The sequence below is a fragment of the Rhineura floridana genome, chromosome 6 (assembly GCF_030035675.1).
Source record: "Rhineura floridana isolate rRhiFlo1 chromosome 6, rRhiFlo1.hap2, whole genome shotgun sequence".
Taxonomy (NCBI): Eukaryota; Metazoa; Chordata; class Lepidosauria; order Squamata; family Rhineuridae; genus Rhineura; species Rhineura floridana.
The window spans coordinates 38,886,371-38,891,419 of record NC_084485.1 but is presented as its reverse complement, the minus strand read 5'-3'; the positions used below and the strand labels follow the sequence as shown (position 1 = coordinate 38,891,419).

Below are 5,049 nucleotides of genomic sequence, written 5' to 3'. Positions count from 1 at the left end.
AGATAGGTTCACCTTTAAATGCAAACTAAATTTAATTTTTCCCCATTCCTTAATGGTCTGGAAGTTCTTTTGAGAGTCTGAGGCTGAAGACAAATGTTCATTTTTCAAAGAGCTAAACATCGCCTATGCTGGCCAATTTTCAGGGATTTGCACCATTTCAAAAAGGCACAAAATCCTATTTGACCAGAGGCAACAATGAAGTAAAAAGAAATATGTGTATGCTACGGGAGGCAAATCCTCTATCAAATGACTTTCAACTATTTAAAAAACTTCTTGTCTGTCTCCATCTCCACCCTGGCTTCAAATTATTTTTGTTGTTATATCCAGTGATTTGTTGCATGTGGGAGGGTGCCTCCCTGAACCCAGAATGCATTGTGAACAGACACAGAACTACAATATTTCACCCATTCATATGTTGGTTAGTTCCGGAAGTGGCTTTCCGGAGTACTCCTGTGATTGAAAATTGTAACATGGATAGAGCAGAGCGAAAGAGGGGGAATTTTTCACTTAATGGAGCTGGCTGGTAAAGACAGCCAACCTATCCCTTGATACTGAAGTTCCTGTTCTACCTCATTTACTGCCACAATCCTCCATAAACCAAAGGGAGCACAACAAGCCTAATGTAGCATGAGGAGTGAGGCAGGGTTAACTCAGCTGAAGAGATTTACAACAACCCTTGAGAACGGTGGGGCTTAGTGAGTAACACCCCCCTCCTTTGCACTGTCACAGTCGTCCTCCCTCTCCTTCCTCCCCCTCCCTCTCCCTGTTGAGAACACACTTTAAGTCTTTTGTTCTTCCTCATTAAAAGTGCCAAGATGCATGTCAAATGCCTGAAGCAGTCTCTAGCTTTTATAGTTTTATTATGGTACTATTACGACTTGTCTAATTTCTTTTTATTTTTGTGGCTGGGTGGGGGTGGCAAATTTGCTGTTTCTATTGCAAATGTTTATGTCAAGTGGAGATAATCTCTTGAGCATCCACCAAGGGGGCAGAATTTTAAAGGGGCATATCATCTTCTTTTCCTGGTTTTCCACTGTGGAAAACAAAAAAATCCGACAGGGGGGAATTACATTGGTTAATAATCCCCCATTTTTGGTAAACTGATGCTGAAAAATGGAAATGGACTGCCTTCAAATAGATTCTGACTTATGGCGACCCTATGAATAGGGTTTTCATGGTAAGCGGTATTCAGAGGTGGTTTACCATTGCCTTCCTCTAAAACTTATGCTAAGTGGAGTATATTTAGAGCTGGAGATAAAGTCTTACTAAAAATGAGAAGTATTTGTGCATAGCTTCTTAAATGCAGTTTGCTCATGAGTTACACAACATATTTTGGTTCCTGGTTTCAGAAATAGCATGAGAAGACTCCTGTTGAATCAGACCAAGGAGCCATCTAGTTCAGCATCCTGTTTCTAACTGTGGCCAACCAGATGCTTCTGAGAAGCCCCCAACTAGGCCATGAAGGCAATAACCTTCCTGCATTGCTTGTTCTCAACATCTGGTATTAAGAGATACTCTGAAAATGTGGTTTTGTTAGCTGTTATGCTTAATAGACATTGACACACTTATCATAGGCCTGCCTTTATCTGGATCATGACAAATTTCAGGCCATTTTCACAATGGACATTTTCATGGAGTAAGTTACTGCTACCGCTAAGCTTCTCCTTAATCTGTTTTATTCCAATTGTCCCACAAGATTGTCAATGATATACCAAGGACTATAATTGCTGACTTTGTTTTCCTACTTAATGAGGGATCGTGTTCTTCCCATAATTTTAATTTTATTTCAAAATAAAATTCCATTTTATCATCAACATATTGTGCAGGGCTTCATATCTGTGCAGTGCTTGAAGAGTTCTAAGTCCTTCTGGTGCATGATCTAGCTGTAATCCTTACAGCAAATGGCTTGGGTCAAGGGTAGCTGAGAGATTGCTTCTGCTGCTGCTGTCCTACCTGTTCCTTAAGATCAGAAGAAGAGATCCTTCTCTGTGCCCCAACTAGAGCACAGCAAGTGATGGCAGCAAGCGATAGAGGACCTGACCCAATGAGGTATGGATGGCCTGTTCACTCTTGCCAGATAATAAAGACTTTTTTTTTCATTTCAGCAGGCTTTTAGCTGCTAAGTACAGGCATACCCCGCTTTAACATACGCAATGGGACCGGAGAGTGTACTTTAAGTGAAAATGTACTTAAAGTGAAGCAATTATCTTCACTTGTACTGCACGCAATCACCACTAGATGGCAGCGCCGTCATGCCAATAAAGTGTCCGTTATTGCAAAGCGTGCATACTTTAAGCGGGGTATGGTGGAGTATGGAACATGTACTTTATAGCAAGGCCACTTTAAGTGAAGCTACTTTAAGCGCGGTATGCCTGTATCTTTTATCTGTGGTCACTTGTATTTTTATTGTCTTGTTATTTTGGTATTTTCAGGTCCTTGGGAGGGCATCCCGGAGGCCAGAGGATTATGTAGTTCTCCTTTTCCATGGGCAGAGAGTGAGGCCCACTGTTGGAGAGGGAGATTGGATCACAAAGGCCTCGCTGCAACAGCAGTGGAAGGGCACACTGCTACTACTCTCCACTGTGATCTAATGGAGGGCACAAAGGGGCCATTCTGGCAGCATATATAATCATCAAATGTTTCTTCATTCCCCTGACACACTCCTGGAACAGGGAAGGGGGAAGCTCAGTGGCCCTGGGGCTGGCATACATATTTTCCCTCTCATTGGAATCAATGGGACAGAAAATCCACTTCTTTCTTTCTGTTATATCTTTTTTAAAAGGAAGATAAATGCTTCTGTCCACCCTCTGACTTGAGCCTGGCAAGACTTTGGATTTTGCAGTTCCTCCACCGCTATGCCTCCCTCCCCTGCCTGGTAGGATTGCTTTGTTAATGTATTTTTATTTTAATATGATTGTGATTTTAACAGTGTGGTAAGCCACTCTGAGCAGTGCATAGGTTTTAAAAGGTTATGATAGAAGTCTCTATATAAATAAAAATGGAAAATAAAATAAACAACTATGTAAGGTAAATTGGTATGATTGTTCTCCTTGAGGCAGATGGGATAACTGAAGCTGAGAGAGTGACTTGACCAAGGCTGCTTAGTAAGTTCAAGGAGAAGTGCTATTTGAACCTAATTCATAGTACAATTGACTGTTAGCATTTTTCACATGGGCAGGTAAAATGATGCTTGGTTTGATATACTTTGGAGAAAGGTTTTGCAAGAGACCATTCTTAATTCTTCTCTATCTCCCTTCTCTTCTGGATTTAGCACAGTTAAGACAGTTTGGATCCCTTGTGGTGGAAAAATGCTCTGTGTAACAGAGCTGCAATGGTTTAAAAGCATTTCCTACATGCAGTGAAGCCAAATTGGCCCAGTGGCGTGAATTTCCTTACAAGCAACACTCTCTCCTTTAGCACTTGATTATCATTGCCAGACTGAAAACCGTAACAAGGAAATCGAGACAGACAGTACACGCTGCAGGGCCGGGACCTCAGTTTTGTGACTCATCCTTTTGGAGAGTGTCAGCTGCAAATAACAATGAAGTTGTGATGGTACCTCTCTGCACATGGCATGTGAGAGAGGTTTGCAGCCAAGAGGCAAGAATTCTTTCCACTTGGATGGGAACAAGGGAAATGGACCTCCCCACAAGCTGGATTGAAGGTCATTTCAGTATCCTTTTTCCGCTGAAGTTCCCTGAGCAGCTCCTCTTGTCCTTCCTCTGCTGACCTTTGGAACACAAAAAAGCAAGTTGCTTCCTGTTCTTAAAGTCTGGATGCTTGCTGAGTTAGCCAGTCTAGTCTGTGTGTGTGTGTAAGGTGGATCTGGACCTGATTCATCTGGGAGTATCACAATGTTTGTCTCCATTAAAAAATAATAAAAATAAAAATACATCCAGTTCCACCTTTCTATTTGCTATCATATTTCTATTTTTCAATTTGGTCTTTCAGTTTAAATTACTGCTCCAAAATAACGACCCTTTGTGACATGAAAAGTGTTTGCTCTCTGTGCAGAATTCCCATTTGAAAATGGCCTCTGTAAAGCAGTGATGGGAAACCTGCAGCCTTCCAGATATTGCTGGACCACAATTCCCATCTTCTCTGATAATCATGGCCATGCTGGCTGGGACTGATGAGAGTTGGAGTCCAACTACATCTGGAAGGCCGCAGGTTCCCCAAGCCTGGTGTAAAGAAAATAGTCCCTGTGTAGCAAAACCTTCAAAATTGTTCCTGAGTGCATGCCCTGCCACAAGCTACAAGGATCAACACCTAACTTTCCCCCCCTCATTGTGTGGGAGTGGTGCCTATTCCCCATTTAAACTTGGATCCCTTAGGAAGGAAGAAGAGTTTTCATCTTTGAGTCACTTAGGGTTCATTGTCCAGAGCATCATGGACGTTAGTGTTGTGCCAAAAAAAAAAAAAAAATCTCCTGTAGTATTTTCCTCAACTATTTCCCATCAATAAGAAATTGTGTTCAAAAATCAGAGGGAAAATTTCAGTAAAATTGTCATGAGTGGCTTGCAGGTTATTTATTGTGTTTACTTTCCTTTTGAGGTAGCTGAGGGGTGTCTATCATCCTCCTTTCTTTCACTCTACATATAATCTCATCATTGGTCTGTGCTATGTGGCCTCCTATGTGTCTGCACTTCAGTTAAAGTCCAGAGCAGGATATCATGAGATAACTCCCCTCATTGTTTTTTTTTCCAGACCAGGAAGTGCTGGCAGCCAGTGAGGCTGCATAATGATAAGAAACCCTGCACTGATCTGTCAATTTCAGTTCTCTCAATTTTTCATTTTTCCAATCTGAAATTCATTTTTCCACATTTCTGCAGCACGTTTTTTTGTGTGTGTGTTTTAAAAAGAACTTATGATTTTTTTCCAGCATTTTAATGTGAATTTCTCCTAATACACATTGTTGTATGCGGATTTAATTAATGTACACATTTTTGCAAGTAATTTATCTTAATATAATGAATTTTTGTATGTTATTTCCACTATATTTATTTTTATGCACACATTCCCCTAATATATGCATTTTTGTAAATATTC

General features: G+C 40.9%; 1 long non-coding RNA gene across 1 annotated transcript; it reads left to right on the top strand.

The window, feature by feature from the left end:
* The first annotated feature begins 490 nt into the window (after positions 1–490).
* Positions 491–2,869, top strand: LOC133386612 (uncharacterized). The gene is made up of 3 exons (XR_009763211.1): positions 491–685; positions 1,827–2,049; positions 2,783–2,869. It is a non-coding gene; the product is annotated as an uncharacterized LOC133386612 (long non-coding RNA).
* Positions 2,870–5,049: the final 2,180 nt, after the last annotated feature.